The 26,604-nt window shown below is 40.9% G+C and overlaps 1 long non-coding RNA gene across 7 annotated transcripts in view; it reads left to right on the forward strand.

Moving 5' to 3' along the window:
- LOC103794084 (uncharacterized) overlaps positions 1-26,604 on the forward strand; it is a 1,005,042-nt gene that overhangs the window by 83,075 nt on the left and 895,363 nt on the right. For all 7 annotated transcript variants that reach the window (XR_013520405.1, XR_013520406.1, XR_013520407.1 and 4 more), the window contains exons 3-4: positions 972-1,153; positions 2,715-2,808. This is a non-coding gene — a long non-coding RNA (uncharacterized LOC103794084). The remainder of the gene's footprint in view (positions 1-971; positions 1,154-2,714; positions 2,809-26,604) is intronic.

Below are 26,604 nucleotides of genomic sequence, written 5' to 3' on the forward strand. Positions count from 1 at the left end.
ACCGATCCTTTCCTCATAGCCCTCAAGACAACCAACCCTGTTAACACCTTAACCTTGGGTTTCAGCCTTCAGAACTGGGACACACTAAATTTCTGTTGTTTCAGCCACCCAATTTGTGATACTATTTCATGGCAGTCTCAGCAGACTAATACCACTCCCTTGGTAAAGGTTCCCTAAGTCACAATTTCCAGAGTGATCCATTCATCACAATTGTTTGTGTGGCTTTTAAAAATATAGATTTTAATGGAAGTTCCCATGACAGATTCTGATTTAGAAAGTTTGGTTTGGGTCTGGGAATCTTTATTAAAACAGAACAATAACAATAAAACCAAACAAAAATTCTGATTTATGATCCCAAAGCAGAGTTGGATTTAAGAACCACTACTCGGCTGGGCGTGGTGGCTCAGGCCTGTAATCCCAGCACTTTGGTAGACCGAGGAGGGTGGATCACAAGGTCAAGAGATGGAGACCATCCTGGTCAACATGGTGAAACCCCGTCTCTACTAAAAATGTAAAAATTAGCTGGGCATGGTGGCGCGCGCCTGTAGTCCCAGCTACTGGGGAGGCTGAGGCAGGAGAATTGCCTGAACCCAGGAGGCGGAGGTTGCGGTGAGCCGAGATCATGCCATTGCACCCCAGCCTGAGTAACAAGAGCGAAACTCCGTCTCAATAAAAAAAAAAAAAAGAACCGCTACTCAAGGGAAAAAGTACAGAGATAATTTTCCCAATGTCAGGTAAACTGGTTCTTCGGTTCTAGTTTTTTCTCTGATTAAGTTGGTGAGCTTAAAAAGTGTTTTCCTCTTCTGGGTTGCACCCGAAGTTGAACCTTACTACGAAGCACCAAAATTTGTAGTCAAAGTTGTTCTTGCCAATATTCCTTCCCTATTTTTGTCACTGGAGAGAACACACAGAATGCTTCCTTCGTCATTGTGCATGTCGCAGTCAGTAACAACTTCCACTTCCTTGTGCAGGTCAGGCTCCCCAGGAAATGGACTCTAAGTTAAAGACCTGCTTGCAGATGGCTTATTGGAAGGTGAAGAAAACAGAGTGAGCAGAAGGAGAACTTTTGCTGCCACAGTCTCAATAGGGACTCACACAGTTCCCCTGCTGACATGTGAGCTGAACTAAGCCTTCAAATATTTCCCAAATTGAGGTGAGGGGGCTGGACTTTGGATTGCCACATTGATCAGCCACTCACTAAATGTTAGTTGCTTTCAGATGAAGAAGGGAATTAAATAATAGCAATAATAGTAAAACAAAACCTTATAATTTGTAGTTGCTATATAATAAAGTAAATTTTGCTGTGTCGTGTGCTGTTTAATATGATACCTCCCCAGCTCTGTTTAAGGCAGAATATTAATTGCCTTAAAAGGTAAACCATTTAACCTTATCTATCCTCTCCACGTTTTCAGCAAAGTTCCCAGCCATCTAGAAATCCCTGTTTTTCTTGCTGACCAGCTGTGAGGTCACAGAGCAGATAAACTAAAAACTGCAAAATATGTTTCTCAAAATGTTCCTTTTCAAATGTAAAGTACATCACAAGACATGTCACAAGTTAATTAACTGCTTTGTTCTGGCTTCTGTCAAACTACTTCTTGCTGCATCAACCTGTACCACAGGTGCATAAAAGGCAACCCATTCCTTTGTCCTTTGCTCAGAATCAGGAAACGATTTCACTGAGCCCATGATCATGTTACAAAAAATCCTCCTGCAGCCCCATGGGTCTCTCCAGATCTCTGCTTTCCCACCACACAGAAAAGGTGAGGAACCTGTGTGAGAAAGCATCCTTCAGCTGAGGACAGCTCCTAAGGAGGAGTCAGACTGAGAGAAATGACAGAAGTGCCTCAGCCCTAAACATGGTGGGTCTCCTGGAGGCCACCAAAGCAACTCCTACAGTTCACCTTCTGCACGTTGGATTCCACTTGTTTAGGATATTCACCCCATCTGAGAACAGATCCCCCAAGATTATAGCTTGTCTCTCTTCCCGGGCAACCTATAAAGAGGAATGTTAGTTGGATAAACTATAGCTCTTATTGCTTGCAGCTTACAACCCACCACTTATCTCCTGGCTTCCTCTCTTGCCTATTTTAAATTCTCATCATCCTCAGCTGCCCCTCTGTTGGTCTATGTGGCTTGCCTGGTGGAATGAGCCACTATCACCAAAGCTTTCTCTGGCCATGGCTGCTGCTATAGTCAATTTGCCATGATTATTGGACAAGGGAATACCAAGGGGTCTCCTTTGTGAATCACCTCAATTCCTGAGTGATTCACCATAATACTTGCTACTCATTGATATAAGATGATGTTCCTTTCAATAGTCCTGAAAGAGGTGTGCAAATTTCACTTATAATTTTTATATTCTTTACTGCTTTTTATAACAGACATGGGAGACACAATATAGTAACTTTATATGGAGACTTCATAGCCGTGATGGTTCATTTTATGTGTCAGTGTGACTAGATCATGGACTGCCCAGAGATTTGACCAAACATTATTTCAGGATATGCCTGTGAGGGTGTTTCTGGATGACATTGGCATTTGAATTGGTGTACTCAGCACCACTGATGACATTATCCATCCATGAGGGCCTGAATAGAACAAGAGGTCGAAGAAGGAGAAACTCACTGTTTTTGCTTCCTGTCTGACTATTGAGAGCTGGGACATTGGTCTTTGCCTGTGTTTGGACTCACACCATTGGCTTCTCTGCTTTTCAGGCTCTTGGAATGAGACTGACTTGATACCTCCATCTTTCCTGTATTTTCGGCTTGCAGACAGTTGATTGTGGGACTTCTCAGCCTCCATAATCAGGTGAGCAAATTTCACTTAATAATGTAATGATTGCTTTAGTCAGCTAGCTACGTTCTTAAATTCTCGGAAGTAAAAGTGATGGCAGGAGCTGACATCCGAAATACTACAACCTGTGACATGGGTGAAGGACTTTCTCTTTTTTCCATATAATTTTCATCCAGAATTACTTTTGGAACTGGCTAGAAGAATTTCAAGCACTATCTTATATTGTGAGAAACACAATAGTATTAATTTAAAAATTATATATTTTGTATGCTAGATTGTTGTCTAGCTTAAGATATCCTAGGACTGAAAAAGGACATAATTACTGAAAATCATGTTCAAATACTGGTTATAATGATCAACATTAAGGTCTTTTAATTCCATACTTTGTGTACTTTAAATAGAATCCTCTATCAGGGAACCAAGATCAGTCATGATAAGGGAAACTAAATGTGGCTCTAAATAAATATATTTATTTATGTTTTATATGCTTCAGATTTGAGAAGTAAGTATATTCTGTCTTGCAAAACCCACAAAGCCCTAGAGGATAGCTGTGTGATTGGTTCATCAATTTATCATGTTAGGCAAAAGTTTATTTCCAAATGTAACAACAAAACACATGATTAAATGTTACAATAAATAGGAAATATGGTTTCTGGTGAACATGAAACATCCTTGTGTGTACTATCCTAATAATTTATCTCAAGGCTCTTTACATCATCTTACCAATCTTAAATTTCCAATCAATGATTAATCCAGATCTTGGGCCTTGCGTGTCACATACAGTTTCCTTTTTATAAGGAAGGGCTGCTTTCATGTGTTACATTTCCTCATGAAAATTACAAATCAGGTATGCACCAAAGAAATTGGTATACAATCTAATTCCCATTTGGGGCTACCATAATAGGGTTTCCTAGGGAAAATATATTTGAATTTCAAGTGTCATTATCATAAAGGAAATACTTCTCCTGCCTTCCTTACCTCCCTTCCTTGATTTTCCTTACTCTTTTCCTTGTGCTTTTTCCTCCTCTTTCATCCTTTCTTAAACATTTATTGAATGTAAATTATGTGCCAGGACCTGTGATGGGCTCCAGGGGTACAGAAATGCGAGGCACTACCATTCTTTTAAAGAATTCATAGTGGGCAAAGCAGGAAAATAAAAACATAAGCGCATACATACACACACAGATGAATAAATAACTGCAATATAGTGCAAAAGTGAAGTGGCAAAGAAAGATGCAGGAAAAAAAGAGGGAAATCTTAGTCCTGAGAAACTTTACAAAAAAGATAATGTCCTAACCCCACAAGGATGAGGACTTTTTAATGCTGTAATACTAATAGGAAAATAGTATTACCGACAGAAGAAAAGGCAGCTCAAAGACTGTAATGTCAGTAAAGCATGATCTATTTGGGAAATGCAAATTCCTCATTATCACTTGAATTTAGCCCACAGTAGGAGAGCGGTAAGAGATCAAGCTTCAGAGACAAATCAAGAAGATCAAATAGGTTGGACTGCAATACTAGGATTCCCAAATTTGATTATATTGGATAAAAGCATCAGCAGAGTCATTTTGTGGGCATCAGGGATGGTGTGTGTATATGTGTGTTGTTTAATCGAGTTTAAAGCTGCCTGCTCACATATTTTAAGTTCAGCGTAAATGTTTCTGTGTACATTGTGACGGTGACCTAAACGGACTTGTAAACAGACTGTAGCCGATTCTTGTGCCAATCACTGAGTTTTTTCTAATCAAAGGTGGTGAATTGTTCAAACCATGTTCAAATAAGGCAAACAGACAATCTGGCTGTTTCTGTACCTCACTTCTGTTTTCTGTGTGTCACTTTCCATTTTCTGTCCATAAATGTTCTTCCTACATATGGCTGCACTGGAGTCTCTGAGCCTACTGTGGTTCAGGAGGCTGTCTGATTCATGAATCGTTCTTTGCTCAATTAACCTCTTTTAAATTTAGTTTGGGTAAAGTTTATCTTTTAACAGCGTGCAAGTGCACACATGTGTGGGCCAGGAGAATTCTGGCAACAGTTATTAGGCTGAGTTGTAAATTTGGGGGGTGTGATAGTTAATGGTGTGTCAATGGTGAGTGGGCCACAGAGAACCCAGATTAAACCTTGCCTCTTGGTACATCTGTGAGAGTGTTTCTGGACAAGAATAGCATTTATGTTAGTAAACTCTGTGAGAGAGGTGGCTCTCCCCTGCATGGCTGGGCATCGTCGGATCCGTTAAAAACCTGAGGAAAACAAAAGGTGGAATAAAGGAAAACGTATGTTTTTTTTCCCTGCATCACTGCTTGAACTGGGACATCTCATTTCTTTTTTCTAACTTTTATTTTAGGTTGGAGGGTACACGTGCAGGTTTGTTATGTAGGTAAACTCAGGTCCACAGGGGTTTGTTGTACAGATTACTTTGTCACCCACATATCAGTACTAGCCTTGAATGTAAATGAGCTAAATGCCCCCATTTAAAAGGCACAGGGTGGGACACTGGATAAAATATTAAGGCCCGATAGTATGCTGTCTCCAAGAGACCTGCCACACACACACTGACACCCATAGGACATCCTATCTTTTCTTCTCTGGTTCTTCAGCTGCGATTTACATCATGGGCTCCCCTGGTTCTCAGGCTGTCACACTCAGACCGAAAGACACCTCTGGCTTTCCTGGTTCTCTGATAGCAGATTTTTCAGCCTCCATGATCATATGAGCCAGCTCCTCATAATATACCTTTTATATGCATTTATATTCTATTAGTTCTAGTTCTCTGGAGAACTATGACTAATACAGAGGATTAGATAAGGTTAAAGGCAAAAATGTCAGTTAGGGAATAGATTATAGAGTTGTTAGAAATTGTAAAGGAGTATAGCAGTATCTCTTGTGAGGACTTAGAGGGAAACATGCCAGGATTTAGTGGCTGGTAAATCAAAGCAAGGAAAAGGAGTCATGGCTTAGTCTTCCATTTTAACTTGGAAGACTGAACGGTGAGTGCAGTCATTCTTGAAGATATGCACCTTAGGGAACAAGCAAAAACGGTGTTGGACCTGTTAAATTTGCAGTACATGTAGAAAAGTTGAATTTGTGTTTTTCTTTGTTGCTTTTGTAATGGGAAGTTTATTTTACCCTGCATATTTTTTTCTCTCAGCTGTCTAAGATATGTCAACGTAGCAGCATAGCCTTGTGTATGTTCCTCCCTGAGACCGTTGCTATTTTGAAAGAGTGACTTAAAAGGTGTTTAGTGTGCTTTATACAATACTCAGCGTACTACTTTGTGCAAATAGACCCACATGCCTTTGGGTGAAGGTTTTATCAGGAGCCACCCTGAAGTTAACCGTAAATGGACAATGACAGATTTTTCAGCAAGTTGTCACCTATTTTCTTTCTACTTTCTCACTATCTTTAAGTATAGCACCCCTGATATTAAAGTGTTTCACAGATGGCAACTCACTTATCTTCACACCCTTCCTGTGAAATACAGTTGTGATGAGAAAACCTGCGATATTTTTAGAGGCAGGTAAGGAGAAAGAAAAACACAGACTACTGATTATCTCTTTGCTGAGTGTCAGAGGGGGAAATTATCACAGGACTCTTCATTTCAGATTTAAGTATTTCAGAAGCTTGTTTCTCCACAATTTTAATGCCTTGCAATTATCCTTTCACTGCCAATATCCCTACATTTCATTAAATTATCAATCTAAAAAATTAACCCTAATAGTTCTTCATATCCAAAGATAGATCATTTCTAAATGTTATATCCTGTCATTTTTTTTTTCTATTCCACCTCAGACAAAGCCACGGTAACTATACTTCTTCTGAAATGCTTGAGTAGCATCTCAAGTCCTATTCTAACACAAGTTTATGAAATAGAGTTTTGAGGAAAACCATAGTCAGATAAGATTTCTAGAATAATGTATTTGCAAATTATTTGTGACATGTACATAGCAGTTTTTTCAGTTTTTCTCATTTATGAAGAGTTGGAACTCTGATGGGCTCATCTAACTTTGGATCTAAGACTGCACAGTTCTTTGTGTTCTCATTTCAGTAACTGCTGCTGCTCATGTGTTTATTCACTCAGATACAATACAGTTTTCTCAACTGATATACACCTGGGGAAACATGCATTAATTAAGCAGACTTCTGATTTCTAGATGCTCGTAGAACTTACTGTGCTGGTGAACATTGGCCATTATTTCATAAATGACTTTCATAATAAACGCCGTGCACCATGTTAAAGCACTGAACCTCAGATATTCAGAGTCACTCACTTAGCAACAGGATGCAGCTGGGAATGCCGGAACTGAAGAAAACAAAAGATTTGAAAATTTGTGATCACAAGCAATAATCCCTGTCACTGCACATTTAGAGCCTAGGTTGGCCTGTATAGCCACTTACACAGCCTGTATAGCCACTGTATTGCCAGTGTCTCGAAGAAACTGTCACTTCCAATCCCAGTTCTCTCTTTCTAATTGTAGCTTTAGATATCAATGAAGCTCTCTGATATTGTTTCCTTCTTTCCAAATACTGAGTTTTTAGTTCAGCAAATTCTTGCAACAAAATTATTCATTTATCAGAGTATCTCTTAGCTGTGCACTTTGAGAGTTCTGAATGCTTATAACAGCTTTATTTATGTTTACCAAAACCTGGAAACAGCCATGATAGCGCTCACCCAATGAATGGATAGACAAACTATGCATGTATGCATGTAATGGGATCCAAATGAGCAATGAAAGAGAACAAATAATTGATTTATGTAAGTTATCATGAATATTAAATGCATATTTCTAAGTTAAAGAAGCCATAAACAAGGTCTATATTCTGTATGACTCAATTTATATAACATGGAAAGGCAAGACTATATGATGGAAGATGATAAGAAGCATCGGTGATATTCACAAATTGGAGTGAACGGGTGGGTGGGTATGAATGGGTATAAAGGAACAGTGCAAGAGAGTTCACTGGGTCAACCCATCTGTTCTGTATCGTGACTTTCAGGGTAGATATGCCATTCTGTGCATTTGTTGAAACCAGTAGAATTATATATCACAAAAAGTGATTTTACCATATTCAGGAAATGGAACAGAACCCAAACCAAATGAACTAACCATACTAATGAGAATAATACAATGAAGAGGTATGTAGGGAAATAAAAGAACCTACTTACCACTGGAAAATAGGATTTTGACTGGGTGATTTAAGACTAAAGTCAAAATGTACTATGCATACATTTTCTATTCAAGTTAGAAAATAGTTCACAGGAGTATGAGTTAGCAGTTCTAAAAGTAGCAGGCCCTAGGGTAGAACAACTAAGTAAATATATTACAGCAATTAGAGCCAAAATTTTTGCTGTTGGAGAAAGCTCCAATATTCCTGAAAAGGCTGGAATGAACCTTTGAAGTTTGATTTGAATTAGAGGCATCAGAATTATCTTGATTTATTTTTAATAAGTAGATTGATAGATTAGATACATAGGAAGATGATTGATGGAAAATAGAAGATAGATGGGTAGATAAATAGATAGATAGGAAATACACATGGATGTATATGTAAGCCCGAATTACTATATACACATCTACTTCCTACGCTTTATCAACTAAGAGAGCCTAGAGATAATAACACTCTGCAGCAATGAGCATAGCATATTCTAATATACATTTTTCTAAGTCTCAAGTACCATCAAAGCAATCTTGAAGAAGTGGTGTATTCCAGAGGTGGGGCAGAAAAAAACAGCAGATGAGCCTGGAGCACTGTGGTACCAGAAGGTAAGGGTATGCTCCAAAAAAAGATGGGTGGCATATCAAAAGGGCAAGGAAGAAAACCTGAAAGAGCTATCAGTTTTAAAAATGGAAATACTATGGACCATAAAACAATAGTAGTAGTAATAATGGGTATACTCTCCAAAGAAAATAAATATCTAAAATTCGATACTGAAATGAATAATTGAATGACTAAATAACTGAGGAATAACACACAGCTGTTTCTTACAAAGAATTCCAACAAATAAATGAAGAAGGAAAAGAAAGAAAGAAAATCACCACCAGAACACCAGGGTAGTCATTATTTTGAGTAGGAGCCACCAAAGGATGTAAATTAGTAAGCAAAATTTTGAAGAGAAATAGGACATTAGCATAGTCTCAAATAACTTATTACAAACGGAAAAGTAGTATATTTTCAATCAAGAAACTAAGGCAAAGTCACCTTCATCTGATCACTACAGTTCTCCAGTAATAAGACGTATTGACACCACATATAGTTTACTATGATGCACTGACTGAGGAGGGTACGTTCTTCCGTGGTACTCTTGTTGATAATGAGTATTAAACTTTCATAATAAAACATCAAACAAGCCCCAATTAAAGGTGCAAGTCAAATTAGCTGGCCAGTACTCTTTAAAAAGTGTTAACTTCATAAAAGAAAACTAAAGACTCGATTTTTTTGCAGATTGGAAGAGATTAAAGAGAATAGCAATGAAAGGCAATTCCATATCTTGGATTGGAATCTGGAACAACAGTAATAAATCTATTAGTGGGAAAATTTATGAATATTAATAAAGTTTATATTTCAGTTAATAGCATTCTACTGATCAATATTTACCATATTAATTTTGCTGTTTGTACTATGGGATACAAGATTTTAAAACTGGGGACACTGGGTGAAGGGATGTATAGGAAGCCCCAGTGTTTTGTCAGTCAAAATTTATTTCAAAATGAAAATTCAAAAATGCAGACATTGTTATTATATAATTTAATGAGAAAGCAGGGTGTTAGCTAATGTTGCTCATTTTGTGTATAACAGTGCAATACACTTTCTGTGAGATTTAATGGGTCTATTACAAGAAGCTAAAAGACAGTTCTAGGCTATTTTGGTTCTCTTTTGGGTAGGGATCATTGCAGTGACTTGTGAGATGACACAAGCCTGTGGCTCCTCAAGGGTAGAGGATGACGAGCTTTACTTGGCATCCTTAGGCTCCGTTAGATACATCAGGGGACGTCATGCAGCTGATCGCCCAAACATAGAAAGGATACAGAGAATGGTCTTTATGGACATGAGCTTGGGGTGAGACTGCTTGTGCCTGAATTCAGCTTCATCACTTGATTTGTGGTCTTGGGTAAATTACCTAATCACTCTACACCTCAGTTTCCTCATCTGTTAATAAGGAAGAGAAACATCTCTTTTTATTTTTATAAAAGGTAAGTGAGAAAAAATTTGCCAAGTACTTAGAACAGTGCCTGGCATTAATAAGCCCAGTATAAATTTTAAAAAATATTAAATTGAGTGAAAGTAAGTAAAATAGAAAATAGCATCTTAGAAACTCCAGATTTTCTTTGGGTAGACAGTGTACATACAGGCATGGTTTTAAAACGTTTTACCAAGCAGTAATAAAATAAGCACAGATTAGCCTCAGTATAAAGAACGAGTACTTTACATGCCAAGTAAGGGAGTGACCCCAGTCAAGTGCTGTTAATCAGGAATGCTGAAGATAAATCATTTTTTTCATAAATATTATGTATCTGATGAAGCTATCCTCAAGGGCACTTCATCATTTTTAATAAAGATGAATTACATTTTATTTTTGAATAGTTAACACATTTTAGTACCACTAGTGAGAACAAGCATCTGCTTCACTTAGCAGTATATTTAAACTAGCAGCTTTTTTTTTTTTTTTTTTTTTTTTTCCTGAGACGGAGTTTTGGTCTGTCACCAGGCTAGAGTACAGTGGCACAATCTCAGCTCACTTCAACCTCTGCCTCTTGGGTTCAAGCAATTCTCCTGCCTCAGCCTCCCGAGTGGCTGGAACTGCAGGCATGTGCCACCACACCCAGCTAATTTTTTTGTATTTTTAGTAGAGACGAGGTTTCCCTGTGTTAGCTAGGACGGTCTTGATCTCCTGGCCTCCCAAAGTGCTGGGACTACAGGCGTGAGCCACTGCGCCTGGCCAGCAGCTTTTGTAAGTTCTGTAACTTTGGCAGTTTTACACACCCATCATCACTGCAATTATCACCTCTTTTGGTAATTCAGCCTCAATTCCTGATCTCTCTCCTAGCATGCGTTGCACTATTTCTACCTAGTTAGCCTTCCAGAGCCTCGATTCTGCAGATTAAAATTAAGGTTCCTCATATTTTCCTTAAAATTCAATTCTTTTTTCCACACCGTCTTTTCAATTACATAGATGTGTGATATAACTTCACTGTCATTTTGGAAACTTTTTTTTTTTTTAACTAACCTCAATAGGTAAACAATTCTTATAAATTCTACATTTGTTAGTCAATGAGAATATATACTGAACACTGGCTAATGCCAGACATTTCACCAAGTACTAGGGATTCAACATCGTCCCTAGACACAGGAAGTGTAGGGTAGACAGAGGCTTACTGAACGTTTCGTTTCTTTCTCACATCCTCCAGCTTACTTGCTGCTGTTAGAACTAGGAGACTAATCCTGTGGGCTCTGAGCAGAAATGACAGGCATCATCTTGAGCTGAAGCAGTGAAGTGCCCATGTGCACATCATTAATTCCTGATGCATGATGGCTGAGAGCCATGTTTCCAACAGAGTCTGAGATATATTTGCATGTAGGAGATTTATTTGGGAAAATCCTTTTAGAAACAAAATGTGAAGGAATGAAGAAAGGATTGGGCAGATGGAGAATGAGATGCATGGACAGGCATAGACTTCAGCTGCTCTTTTGGGGCATCCTGGAGTTTGGGGGGCTGTCAGGCTTGTCTGAAGTTGAGGCAAAGGTGCTGACCATTTGCCCTGTTTTATGAGCCAGTTTTTAAATGTAGGCTGATGCCGCGACTAGGCAGCAACCAGTCTTCTTCCTGTGATGTCTAATTTGTCCTTAATCTCATCCAGTCCAGTGTATTTTTCATATTAAGCATTGCCGTTTTCAGATCTTTAGAAACGTTACTTTTTTATATCCCAATCTTTTCTCTAACATCTTTAACATAGGGGTACATTTATATTAATACTTTTAATAGCATTTGCTGTTATACTGCCTTTCCTTGCCCCTGCCTTTGAGAAAGCCAAGTGTTCCAAAAGGTATAGCCACCAGATGGAAGGTCTGTGTCATCGTGGGTTTTTGAATGACTTGCAAACTTCCTCATCTCATGGGCATTAGACACACAGCACATTTAGGAAATTAGCTTGGCAGTGTAGAGCCATTGTGATTTAGGAATCTTTTAATTATAGCAAAGTATAACCTACTTTATATATGTGTGTGCAATGATATATGTGTGTGTTCTCAACCGTTTTAACAACCCATATAAAATTGGTTTTATCAACTATATTTAATAATGGAGTCCCAAATGTCATGTTAACTGCTCAAGATTACATGGAGAAGTGAGCTGGGCTTTCAACCCAGGCCTGGCTGACTTTAAATCCTATCATCCTAATAACTACACTGCTGCGATTGTCCTGAACACCTCCCTCCCTCCATCCCTCTCTCCCTCCCTCCCTTTCTTCTTTCTTTCCTTCCTTCCCTCTCTCTCTTTCTCTCTTTCTTTCCCTCTTTCCTTTTTCTTGCTGATTTTATGCAAAGGGCTGGCATTGTCTTCGCTCTTGTTTCAGGTTTAATCCTTATTCTAATAAAGTTTTCAAGAAAAAAAAAAACAAAAGAAATGACTGATCTTTTCAACATGGGTGAAATTCCTGACCTGATACAAGTACTTGAATGCACCCCTCCTTGTTCAAAGACACTCGTATTCGCAAACACACACACTCTATCCTCCATGGCCCCTCAGATATGGGAGTAGATTTGAAAAGAAAAAAATGTCTACTCAGTTGATTGTGATTCTCCCCATTCTTGCCTTTTCTTTTTGCAGAGTGACTGGTATAGGCGATTCTTATGGAAATTGTGTTTGTGGATTGCAGAAAAGAAACTACAACTTCTTTTTAAAAATTCTTTTTTTCTAAATATTGTTTTCAATTGAGTAGAAGTGCGATAATAAAATAAAAAGAAGTGAAAGGAAGATCTATGGTGGTTTTCATGAAGTAGTAAAGTATAATGAGGACACTGGCAAGAGGTGAGGTGGCCTGGACTGTGCAGAAAGGTGTCCTTCATGTGAGGAGTAAGAACTGGTGTGCAGACATGGAGGCCTCCTCCATGCCCCTGGCTTACCTTCTGCTGGGGAATAGTAAACATTTTGAACTTAGTATTTCTTCTAAACTCTCCCCACCGTAGCCCCTTCCCTGTCTCCCTCAGTATTCCCACCTCCATCAGGACGCATTGCTCACCTTACTGCTGTTCGTGGCCTGAAATTCTACCTTGATTGGATGGAGCCTCTCCCAAGAGGTGAACCAAGGGGCAGATGTGAGACAAGCAGCCTTCGCACTGATTCTTCACGTCCACACTAAAAAGGCTATAGGAAAAGACAACTTTGTTGGATAAATTTACACTATGAAAAAAGGAAAACAAATTCTTGAAGCTGTCATTAGTGTGACTTTTCCTGTTGTTCAAAAGCCGTGCACTGGAAATTCAGTGTCTTTACAGTGCCCCCTCTTGTGGGCTCACCCTGGTCCCTAATACGTCCTCCATCTGCGTCTCCCCTCTCAGAAATGCTTTTTCACTCATTACCAGGTAGGACACCATCCATGCAGTCACCTCTTAATAAACTTCTCCCCATCATCAAAGGGATTAATATCATCCTCAAGAAAGAGGATGTCTTCTCTGTGTCTCTGGTATTCAAGCTAAGTGACCTTACATGTGGGTCATTCACATGGTGAATATAGGAGTTGTGACTTTTGACATGCCAAATCTGGAAGGGTCATTTATGGAAAAATAGGTGTGAAGGGAAGAGTGGTATGTGGACACTATGCATCTCAACAGCAATTGAGTGTGGGTGTGAGCTTGATATAGTCCCTTCTCATGGCGTATGTATAAGAATTAATATCGTGAAAATGGCTATACTACCCAAAGTAATTTACAGAATCAGCACTATCCCCATCAAGCTACCATTGACTTTCTTCACAGAACTGGAAAAAACCACCATGAACTTCATATGGAACCAAAAGAGAGCCCGCATAGCCAAGTCAATTCTAAGCAAAAAGAACACAGCGGGGGGCATCACACTACCGGATTTCAAACTATACTACAAGGCTACAGTAATCAAAACAGCATGGTACTGGTACCAAAACAGAGATATAGACCAATGGAACAAAACAGAGGCACTGGAGGCAACACAACATATCTACAACTATACAATCTTTGATAAACCTGACAAAAACAAGCAATGGGGAAAGGATTCCCTGTTTAACAAATGGTGTTGGGAAAACTGGCTAGCCATGTGCAGAAAGCAGAAACTGGACCCCTTCCTGACACCTTACACTAAAATTAACTCCAGATGGATTAAAGACTTAAACATAAGACCTGGCACGATAAAAACCCTAGGAGGAAATCTAGGCAAAACTATCCAGGACATAGGAGTAGGCAAGGACTTCATGAACAAAACACCAAAAGCATTGGCAACAAAAGCCAAAATAGACAAATGGGACCTAATGAAACTCCACAGCTTCTGCACGGCAAAAGAAACAGTCACTAGAGTGAATCGGCAACCAACAGAATGGGAAAAAATGTTTGCAGTTTACCCATCTGACAAAGGGCTGATATTCAGAATTTACAAAGAACTCAAACAGATTTACAGGAAAAAAACAAACAAGCCCATTATAAAGTGGGCAAAGGATATGAACAGACACTTTACGAAAGAAGACATATATGAGGCCAACAATCATATGAAAAAATGCTCATCGTCACTGGTCATCAGAAAGATGCAAATCAAAACCACATTGAGATACCATATCATGCCAGTAAGAATGGCGATCATTAAAAAATCTGGAGACAACAGATGCTGGAGAGGAAGTGGAAAAATAGGAACACTTTTACACTGTTGGTGGGAGTGTAAATTAGTTCAACCATTGTGGAAGACAGTGTGGCGATTCCTCAAGGCCTTAGAAATAGAAATTCCATTTGACCCAGCAATTCCATTACTGGGTATATATCCAAAAGACTATAAATCGTTCTACTATAAGGACACATGTACACGAATGTTCATTGCAGCACTGTTTACAATAGCAAAGACCTGGAATCAACCCAAATGCCCATTGATAATAGACTGGATTGGAAAAATGTGGCACATATACACCATGGAATATTATGCAGCAATCAGAAATGATGAGTTTGTGTCGTTTGTAGGGACATGGATGAATCTGGAGAACATCATCCTCAGCAAACTGACACAAGAACAGAAAATGAAACACCGCATATTCTCACTTATAGGCGGGTGATGAAAAATGAGAACACATGGACACAGAAAGGGGAGTACTAAACACTGTGGTCTATTGGGGGGAAAAGGGGAGGGCCAGTGGGAGGGGGAGGTGGGGAGGGATAGCCTGGGGAGAAATGCCAAATGTGGGTGAAGGGGAGAAGGAAAGCAAAGCACACTGCCATGTGTGTACCTACGCAACTGTCTTGAATGCTCTGCTCATGTACCCCAAAACCTAAAATCCAATAAAAAATTAAAAAAAAAAAAAGAAATTTCTCTTTTCCTTTCTGATTGTTGGGACCTGTGAAACACACACACACACACACACACACACACACACACACAGTTTTCTTCATTGGTGGCAAACTTTCTCAGAGATAATAATGCCCAAACTCATTAGAAGAGACAGCTTTTTCTAACTGCTCAGTGTTTTACTATTTTACAAGGCAACTACTTTCCAATGGAGCACAATGTTTTGCATTAGAGTGTTTGTTCTTTTCTCACTTCCTCTCTGCCCCTGAAACTTTTATAATTGGGCCACTTGGGTGCCCAGCAGAAGAATGACTCCCTGTACTGAGCCATATTTCTCTTAATAAAAAGTGTTACCTGGACATTCTGGACCACATGAAAGAACTTACTCAAATCCTTAGCCAAAGGCTAGTCCTATTCGAAATACTTTCTTGGAAAGAGGAAAGAGAGTTGTTTTATTTTTTAATTATAAGAAGAAAGAGAACACTGTGGTAAGAATTCATTTGTAGTCAGGATACAAAAATGAATGAAGCTTTGACAGGCGATAGCTACTTCCTCTGTTAAGTAAATTTGGGGTCATTGGCTAATGGCAATGTGGGAGATAATTGGAAAATGGTATAGAAGAGAGTGGTTGCAGAAGAAAAAGTCAATGTGGAGTTGAGAAAGGTAGCTGATAACTCCGTATGTAAGTTCTTTTATAAGTGAGTCTAGTTGAAGGTAAAGACTGTACATTTGTCATCATAGTGATCTACATGTCTATGGCTTGGTACAGAAATGAAAAACACAAATGGTCATACTGAGCTAAAGCTCAGTATGTTAAGAGTTTGTACAGGAGTGAGTTGCAGACCAAAATTAGTAGGTGGATAGATTTGCTGCTCAGGGAGTGAGTGATATACTGGGCCTAGCCTAAGGAGTCTTCCTTTGCAAAAGGAGAGGGGAAAGGAAAGGGAAAGTTAGGTGGGTAGCATCATGGGCTTCTTCCTCTCCCACTGTGACTACCTAAATCCTGCTGGCAATCTTTTCCAGAGGTATTTATACTGCCTTGCACCCCACCACCTCCTGACCCTCTGTGTTAAAAGGATAATTAAACTGTGGTGCCAGGTTAGTCTTCCTGTTGCAACATTTTAGTTAGGAATGCCCCTTGCTCAAAAACTTTTCCAGTCTTCCCATTGCCGTTCCCATGTACTCCGTTTCTCTTACCTGCAACTTACAACTGTCACATGGACTGCATTTCTCAACAGAGTATTCCAGCTTGAAAAATGATCAGCCCTATTAAGTATGTCACTTCAGGTAAAGTAGGGTAGTTGATTCTAAGTCTTCAGGGAAATTAATCTAGTTAATGTTGACCCCACACTTCTGATCGATTGAAAGAGAGGAGTAGTAAGAGACCGATTCAGTTCTGACGGACAAAAGGAGATGTGTATCCAGAGCATAATACAAAGTGAGAACCCTGACCCTACACTGGGCTTTGTGACTGCTGCAAATCTATAACAATATGATGAGAATCTGAGATGTAGCCTGATTCGTAAGCCCCTTCCCTCCACATGCTCAGGTGGGAAAACAAGGGGCACTGTGATCCATGAACTCGTTACGAGTGTTTTAGATGTTAGATCATACCCATCCTAGAGAGAAAGCAGATGTTCTCTGTATTTCTCTGCAGCGTTGCAAGTGTTGCCTTGGAGGTTGTTGTCATGTCTCTCCTTTCCACATACATAATAAATTGGAATTTTTCCCTTTGTTAAGATTTTTAATAAGCAGCAGTGTTAAAGAGCACTTACTTAGATGAAACATGCTAGAGGGCAAAGAGGAATTAAAATATCCTATAAATTGTTGAAATTAGCCAATGGGAAACATAATTAATATCCTTTGCTTTCTGGCAAGTCTGTATATGCTCTGTATCCACTCCTTTTGAAATTTTATCTACTGAAAACCTACCTCCAGGTTTATTTTGCATGCATAATTTCCCCCAATCATATATGTTCCCTTCCTTCTTTCAACTCAGGTGACACTTAGTGTTTTGTAAAGCTAATATGTTTTATGTTATAAAGTAATTATTTCCTACATAACTTATCTCTACAATTGTGAAATTATTAAGAAGCTTATAGTGACATTTGTATTCATATAAAATGAATACTATTATTTTATTTTGAATAAAGTTTTATAGGCCTTTTCTGTTTTAATCCTAGTTGTAACCCTCTGTGCAGACATTATTTTGAAGACTATTACTGTGCTCTAATTTATCTTGAAGCTTTGGAGTCAAACAGTCATGGCTGTATTCCTGGATTCAAAATATATTGAATTTATGTCTCTAGGCAAGTTATGTAATTTATCTGGGCTTAATTTTCTTCATTTGCAGAAGTAGAGTGGTATTTTTAGCCTATGTGAATTCTATAGGTTCATATATTCATATAATTCATGGTTGTAAGAAATGAATGCTTGCTTGCTTATATGTAACATGTAAAATGCCTGCAAGTAAGGTACTCAAATAATTGCTATTTGAAACACTTTTTACTGTATGTATTGGGAGTCTACAACGTTCAAAGCAGTTTGAAGGTTGCAACTTTCAAGTACTTGCACTTGACTATTAGCGGTTAGGGAATAAGCCAAAATAAAGTGTGGAATCCTGCAGTCATACCTTTATCTTGAAGCTTTATATTTTCATATTTTCTAAGAGCAAATCCCGTAGTCCTAGACATCATCAAACACATAACACAGGATATCGAATAGAATGAGTGCATATGCATATGATAAGCCCAAACACTATATTAATAGGCACAAATGTCATGAATCATGAAAGAATATCGTCATAAAATAATCAATAAAATATGCAAATAATAAGCTCACTAGCATAACAAGTTGCTACTATTAGGCAAGTGTAAAGACAAAGCAGACATAGTGATCTTTCCAGATTCTTCTGAGCTCCAAATAGAATGAGAAAAGTTTACAGGCGTTACCTGAACAGTACTGACTGGTGAGGTATAGTGTGCCTCTCACTGTGCACACTTTACCCTCTTTCATCATATCTGTTGCAAGAAGAACAGTATGTCAGAGTAGAAGGTCTGGAGATTCTAGTTAAAATACCATGAGGATGACTGATGAGAAATGCTTTGGCATTGTTTGAATATCAGAACCATTTACACTATTTTGCAGAAAGAAAAAAATGTAGCTTTACTTAGAGTGACGAAAGCATCTGCTACTGGCAGTTCGACGGAGAGTGGTAACACAGAGGCTGGCTTACTGTGGAACGCAGCAGGCCACAGCTGATACTGATTGGGATGGACATCCATATCAATACGACATAGATAATGTCTTGAGACAAAAATACTTTATTCGATGGCTTTGGCATTCTTCTGGCCTGAAAACACTGTGATAACTTTATGAAGAATGGCAAAAGCTGACATCATGATGATAATGGGGCAATGGCAAAAGCTGACATCGTCATGATAATTATTGCAAAATGGGGCAATCTATGGGGAATTAAATAATGCCATAATGTATTTTGAAGTCAGCAGAGGCCATAATATATAGTTGGAAACCTTTAGTCATGTTCTTAAGCAAAATGATATATTTTCCCACAAATACCCTCAGATTTATGAAGGCTGGAAATGGAAGCAATTGGAGTTGAAAAAAAAAGGACAGGACTTTTGACCCAGTTATAACTGGGCTCCTGGGTCTTTCAGTTTCCAGCTGTATCATGCTGGGAACAGGAGTAGGGAAAGACATATGTATACTTCCAGTTTCTCTATTATAAAGTAGGTGCCAGATTAATTCTCTCATGGCATTATTGAGAAAGAGATGCCATGTGTGGCCGACACAGTTCCTGTTACATAGTAGGCACACAGTCAATTGCAAGTTTTGGTTCATAATTTTATCATGGCTTTGGTTGAAATATTCACTGTGAGTTCAAATTAACTTTTTGGCTTTCAATGCCAAATAAATAGTTACTCAGTGATTGCTGAAGAGTAAAGGTCAGTAGGAATGACTTTCTAGTGTACTGGAAAATAATCTCCATTTGGAATAAAGAGAGATGTGATTCTGCACTGACTTATTTTTACACACTTACTTAATGATTTGATTCTACTTTTAGATGAACTAAGTGTCCTTCTCTGTCCCCTTAAAAAACAGAATCAGTCCAAGCACTCACTTGTACAGTAGATGATATGGTTTTATTATCAGAATTTAGGGGTAGCTTGAAGAGATCACTGGCACTTCTACATAATGACTGTTAGAAATAATTATTTAAAATGAAGTATTCCAAGGTCAAAATAATTTTTTGGTAAGTGTCCTTCAGCATAGAGTTAACTCCACAGAACAGATCAGTCCATTCAATTACCTGGGAGTTCTTTTTTATGACCTGTTTATTTTAAAGGATTAAACCTGGATAGTGCATTATTGAAAGTTACATGTTCCCTAGGTGCTTCGTTCAAGTATGAGTTTAGTAGTACTTTAACACATTTCGAGTTAACATTATTGCAGTCTTGCCTCAAGGGGGAAAACCATGGAGGCCTCAGTTGCCCATTTGACAGTTTGTTGGTGTGAACTTTGAATTCCTGTCTGAGCGAGTTTTGGTTCTGCGTGCCCAGACTAATTCAAGAACTCCTCCAAGGTTGGAGGAGTATCTCAGGCATGTTTTTCACCTTTACTTTGCTATTGGTAAAGTCAGGCAGATATTCTGTCAATTGGCAGCATGGACTACTGTACCTTAGGTGTAATAAAAACTGCACGAGGATAATTGCTTGCACCCAGGATGTGAGGATAATTGCTTGCACCCAGGATGTGAAGGTTGCAGTGAGCAGAGATTGTGCCACTGCAGCCCGGGCCACAGAGTGAGACTCCTTCTCAACACACACACACACACACACACACACACACACACACACACACGATGTTTCTGAATAATGTTCATGGAGGACGATTTGTAGGATAATCCATTTCTTCAGATACTTTAAGTCTTATCATTTGGTGAAATCAGACTATAAAAACTATGCTACCTGTATGCTATTCCTCAACAAAAGTGTGACTTCCTGGCATCTGGCAAGTGTAAGTTGTCACTCCTTTTCAAAAAAGCCAGCCCCTTTGAAAATTTGGTTATAGCACATGCTGTTTATTTTGGATAATACCTCGTCCCTCAGTTTTGGGAATAGATTAATTCCTTTAAACAACTTACATATATATTTTTGTTGGCCAAACTAATGTGTTTGTAAATGATATTTCCTTCTTTTTATTGAATATTTAAGTCTCAAAGCATTGTTTTTGATCCAAAAGATTTTATGGCATATATTTTTCACTCATGTTATGCTCAGTTTCATCTTATGATTCTCACCCGGTTTCCCTTTGTTCAAATTTGGTGAAAGATTTGCTTTTTAAAATCTCTTGTATCATGAATCATTTGTGTTATCATGGTAGCCATGAAAACACATGGTTCTGATCTCTTTCAAGAGACCAAGCTGGAGTGTGTATGTCACTGACAAGTCTAGAGATCCAGCATCATTTAGGAGAACATGTTTTCCCTGTGTAGGCTTCTCAGGGATGAGGGCTAAGCATGGTGTACATCCTGGTGCTGGCCCATTTCTACTGGATACAGGATGCCTGCAGGCTTGGGGATCCCTAGTAAGCCTGACCCCAGCTTGTCTCGAGCTCTGCTGTAGTGTGAGGCTCTTCTTGCTCCATCTCCCACAGCACTACATGCTGGACTCAGGCCTTGTCCCCATTGCCTTCAAGTGAGTTTCTCCCAATAAATCCTCTGTACAGCTAATGTTGATATGGTTTGGATGTGTTTCCTCTCCAAACCTCATGTTGAAACATGATCCCCCGTGTTGGAGATGGGGCTTAGTAGAAGGTGTTTGGTTCACAGCGGCAGAGTTTTCATAAATGACTTGGTGCCCTGCTTGTGGTAATGACTGAGTTCTTGCTGTTAGTTCATGCAAGATCTGATTGTTTTTTAAGAGAGTGTGGCACCCCTCTGCCCCTTTCACTATTGCTATGTGAAATGCTGGGTCCCCCTTCATGTAACATCATGATTTGAAGTTTGCTGAACCCTCATCAGAAGCTAAGCAGATGCTGGTGCCTTGATTGTACAGCCTGCAGCACTGTAGTTCGAATAAACTTCTTTTCTTTATAAATTACCCAACCTCAGGTATTCTTTTACAACAATGAAATGTATAAACATTGGACAAATGTGCCATAACAAATGTTGTTCTTGGTGTATACTTCTTGAAGAGCATGAACTAACAGAAGTGATGTAAAGAATAGTCTGAACAAGCAGACATTGAGATGGTGCTTGGGAATTCGTTCACTTGATGCTAAGGTATCAAATACAACATCATGTTAAATATTATATTTAGTACAGATAGTCTCTGAAATAAGATGGGAGTGTGGTTGCCAAAGATTTCATGAGTCATAACCTAAGGAAACAAGGATGTGCCCTTGTAGGCGGAATGATTCAGGCTGAATGATGCAGGCACGTGAAAGGTGCAGGGGGACATCATGTTCATAAGAAGAGCAAAACTGTGAGTTTACAGCCAAATAGTATTGGCCTTGAGAAACTGAAAAGCTTTTAAGAAATGGCGGCTAATGGGAAAGTCAAACGGGCTTATTAAGTTGAGACTGAGGCCCCTAAGTCCTTATGTGAAAGCAGACAGGGTATTAAAGAGGAAGAGGAGTCCTCCCGAGTCGTTAGGTAAGGCAGATCGGTTGTGCTAAAGTCAGACACTGACTTGAAAAATATGAAATCCTGAAAATGAAGCAGGCCCATCTAAATGCATGTTCCTGGGGATTTTGATTCTGCAGCAGTGGCCTATGTCTTCATAGGAGGAGCTGGCAGTTTGTCCTGTGGATTGATAAAGTAAATGTCTTTCTCCAGAAAGCCAAAGGTGCCTCCCTAGACCTGTGGTATACTGAATTGTTTCTGCCCAGAATTCAGTGTGGCAGCCCTAACACCCAGTGTGACTGTAATAGGAGATAGCATGAGGTCATAGGGTAGAGCCCTATTCCAACGGAACTAGTGGCCTTCTAAGAAGAGAGAGTGACACCAGCAATGCACATTCAAAGAGGGAAGGCCCCGCAAGGATGCTGAGAAAGAAGGCAGCCATCCGCCCACTAAGGAGAGAGGCATAACAAGGAACAAACCTATCAACACCTTGATCTTGGACTTGCAGTCTTCAGAACTGAGAAAATGATTTTTTTTTTTGTAAGCCACCTGGTCTTCAGTGTTTTGTTATGCTAGCCCTAGCAGTAGTGCAATGCACCACTCTCCTGGCTTCCAGGCCCACAACAAGGGCTACCTTCCAGCATAAAGTCAGCAAGGATGTCCTGGACACAGTGAAGGAGGAAAATGATTACACGCTGAAGGAGATGGGTCAGGGGGAGTGGGTGGGAATCACTGCTATCTATTGGCAAGACCTGGGGGACTTTGGTGGGTGCTTGATAACGGGGACTGGAATAAATGCTGGCTAAGCAAAAACTTACTGACTTGGATTCACTTTCTCAGAATATAATTTAACATCTTGGCAAGGATTGCAGTATATGGGGCAAATTCCCTGCTGGGGTGACCCTTAGAAGCCTGAAGAAAATGTAAAAGCCCTTTCTGGAGGAATTGCCAAATATCCTAAATTGTCATGACGAAGGGTGGAGAAAGGCAGAAAGAGGACGAGGAAAGTGGCTACTCTGAAATGGGCACATTAGGTGAGGGCAGAAGATCTGCCAGAGATTAAGTACTACGACCACTGTTCAAAGCCATCGGAAATGTGCTGGTGAAAGAGGCTACAGACTCGTAATGTTTCAGTAGTGGCTGTTCTATGCAGGCCAGGGCCGGAGGTCGGAGAGGCAGTCACAGGCTGGATTCGTTGACAGCCATAGGCAAGTTCAGTCCTCCACACATCCACTGGGCTCAGGGACCCATTTATTGGTCATTTTCCCATTGGCCAGGTGGATAACAAGGACTGATACACTAGACAGTTGGAGTGACCCCCACATTGGGCCCTAACCTAGTAAGGAAGGCCAAGTCAAACCTCTGAGACTGGCCCTCCTCCTCAGTACAAGTTAGTCAGTCTCTAACAGTGTTGCATCCCAGGAGCATGATGATTCCCACCACCATTAAAGATCTAAATGGGCCAGGTGTCATGGCTCGTGCCTGTAATCCCAGCACTTCGGGAGGCTGAGCAGGTGGATCGCTTGAGCCCAGGAGTTTGAGAACAGCCTGGGCAACGTGGCAAAATCCTATTTCTCCTAAAATACAAAAAATTAGCCGGACGTGGTGACATGTGTCTGTAATCTTAGCTACTCAAGGGGCTGAAGCACGAGAACCACTTGAACCTGGGAGATGGAGGTTGCAGTGAGCCAAAACTGTGCCACTGTGCTCCAGCCTGGGTGACAGAGCAAGATTTGGTCTAAAAAGAAAAAAAGCTGAATGACATAGCACCGACGGTTCCTGACCTTTCCCCATTTAAATTATCTGGTCTGGCTCCTGGATGGACCCTGGCGAATGCCAGTAGACAACTGCACGCTTAATTGGGCAGTAGCTTTCGCTACAGTTTCTGTGTGTGTCTAGAGCAGACTAATAAGACCTTCAGTAACATGGCATGAGGACATTGATTTGGTGAATACATTCTCCTCTCTTCTACCTGAAGAGAGGAGAATAAATTATTTTCATTCCTGTGGAATTATCAACAACGCTTATTTACAGTTTTCCCTGAGGCTTAGTTCTCCTTTTCTCTGTCATAATATTGTACAAAGAAATCTTGACCAGCTGGCTATTCCACAAAACGTATTAATTCATTCCATCTACGACATCATGCTGATCATTGTTACTGACAAAGCCGGTCCCCCAAAAGATGGGGCCCTTCACTGTTTGATGTCATGAAGCCAATGCTTGAAACCAAAAGTGAGCGTCAAGCAGTGCAGGTTGTATTTGATGGCCTTGGAATTGAGAAGCAGCAGCATGACTCCCAAGTCAACCTTGAGGGGTGAAGGGCAAAGGGGTCAAAGTGTAGGGTTTCTCTAATGCAGAGTTTCGACATTATAAATAAGAGACGAATGTTCATGTCTTTTCCAGAAATATGTGGTGAACTACCAAGAACCAGAGTGCCGCCTTCCTTTTTGTCGTTTTATGGCTTCTTCTGGCAATTGTCAGCTGTCATGGGACTGGTGGGAGTGTCATTTAGCATAGACGTGAGATGATAATAAAGGCTAAGGGCTTTTTGAAGTCCTTTGGTCAACTGTCTTCATTCAAACAGGTCCTAGCTTGTCTGGTTATAAAGAGAACTTTTTATTGCAAGCATCCTGCTTCCTAAAGATGGGCAGAGTTAGGACTGGTGGAAATTCAGCTATGTCAGGTAGGCATTATGTCAGGTAACAATCAGGCAGAATAAGAAAGAGATGGCCGCTACCTTTGAGGCCTAGATAAGATACCTGTCTATAGCAGGCAGAAAATAGAAATAAAGATTCATGGATCTGCCAGTTCAATAAAGTTTTTAGCAGTGCAGTGATCAGAGGCTTGTCAGAATATGTATAACCTCCAAAGTAAGAGACAACCTGTAGCATTTTGTGTTTTCTAGCATTAAAAAAAATGAAGTCCAGTGCTTACCCAAAGAGGTAGGCCTCCTTAGCTGCTGCTGCTTTTTTTTTTTTTTTTTTTTTTTTTTGAGACAGAGTCTTGCTCTGTCACCAGGCTGGAGTGCAGTGGCACGATCTCAGCTCACTGCAACCTCTGCCTCCTGGGTTAAAGCAGTTCTCCTGCCTTAGCCTCACAAGTAGCTGGAACTATAGGCACTCACCACCATACCCAGTTTATTTTTTGTGTTTTCAGTAGAGACGGGGTTTCACCATGTTGGCCAGAATGGTCTCGATCTCTTGACCTCGTGATCTGCCCACCTTTGCCTCCCAAAGTGCTAGGATTACAGGTGTGAGCCCCCATGCCTGGCCAGGCCCCTTTAGGTTCTAAAGGCATCTTCTTCTCTATATAGGAGTATGACTCTCATCCATATGCTCAGTGACCTGAAAGACAACCAGCTGTGGAGCTGGGAGCAGGGAATGAATGGTTCTGTAGCAGACCCGGGCTGTGGAGCTGGGAGCAGGGAATGGTTCTGTAGCAGACCCGAGCTGTGGAGCTGGGAGCAGGGAATGGTTCTGTAGCGGACCCGGGCTGTGGAGCTGGGAGCAGGGAATGAATGGTTCTGTAGCGGACCCGGGCTGTGGAGCTGGGAGCAGGGAATGGTTCTGTAGCAGACCCGGGCTGTGGAGCTGGGAGCAGGGAATGGTTCTGTAGCAGACCCGGGCTGTGGAGCTGGGAGCAGGGAATGGTTCTGTAGCAGACCCGGGCTGTGGAGCTGGGAGCAGGGAATGGTTCTGTAGCAGACCCGGGCTGTGGAGCTGGGAGCAGGGAATGGTTCTGTAGCAGACCCGGGCTGTGGAGCTGGGAGCAGGGAATGGTTCTGTAGCAGACCCGGGCTGTGGAGCTGGGAGCAGGGAATGGATGGTTCTGTAGCAGACCCGGGCTGTGGAGCTGGGAGCAGGGAATGGTTCTGTAGCAGACCCGGGCTGTGGAGCTGGGAGCAGGGAATGGTTCTGTAGCAGACCCGGGCTGTGGAGCTGGGAGCAGGGAATGGTTCTGTAGCAGACCCGGGCTGTGGAGCTGGGAGCAGGGAATGGTTCTGTAGCAGACCCGGGCTGTGGAGCTGGGAGCAGGGAATGGTTCTGTAGCAGACCCGGGCTGTGGAGCTGGGAGCAGGGAATGGATGGTTCTGTAGCAGACCCGGGCTGTGGAGCTGGGAGCAGGGAATGGTTCTGTAGCAGACCCGGGCTGTGGAGTTGGGAGCAGGGAATGGTTCTGTAGCAGACCCGGGCTGTGGAGCTGGGAGCAGGGAATGGTTCTGTAGCAGACCCGGGCTGTGGAGCTGGGAGCAGGGAATGGTTCTGTAGCAGACCCGGGCTGTGGAGCTGGGAGCAGGGAATGGTTCTGTAGCGGACCCGGGCTGTGGAGCTGGGAGCAGGGAATGAATGGTTCTGTAGCAGACCCAGGCTGTGGAGCTGGGAGCAGGGAATGGTTCTGTAGCAGACCCAGGCTGTGGAGCTGGGAGCAGGGAATGGTTCTGTAGCAGACCCGGGCTGTGGAGCTGGGAGCAGGGAATGGTTCTGTAGCAGACCCGGGCTGTGGAGTTGGGAGCAGGGAATGGTTCTGTAGCAGACCCGGCTGTGGAGCTGGGAGCAGGGAATGGTTCTGTAGCAGACCCGGGCTGTGGAGCTGGGAGCAGGGAATGGATGGTTCTGTAGCAGACCCGGGCTGTGGAGCTGGGAGCAGGGAATGG

Source organism: Callithrix jacchus, chromosome 7 (genome assembly GCF_049354715.1).
Source record: "Callithrix jacchus isolate 240 chromosome 7, calJac240_pri, whole genome shotgun sequence".
Classification (NCBI taxonomy): Eukaryota; Metazoa; Chordata; class Mammalia; order Primates; family Cebidae; genus Callithrix; species Callithrix jacchus.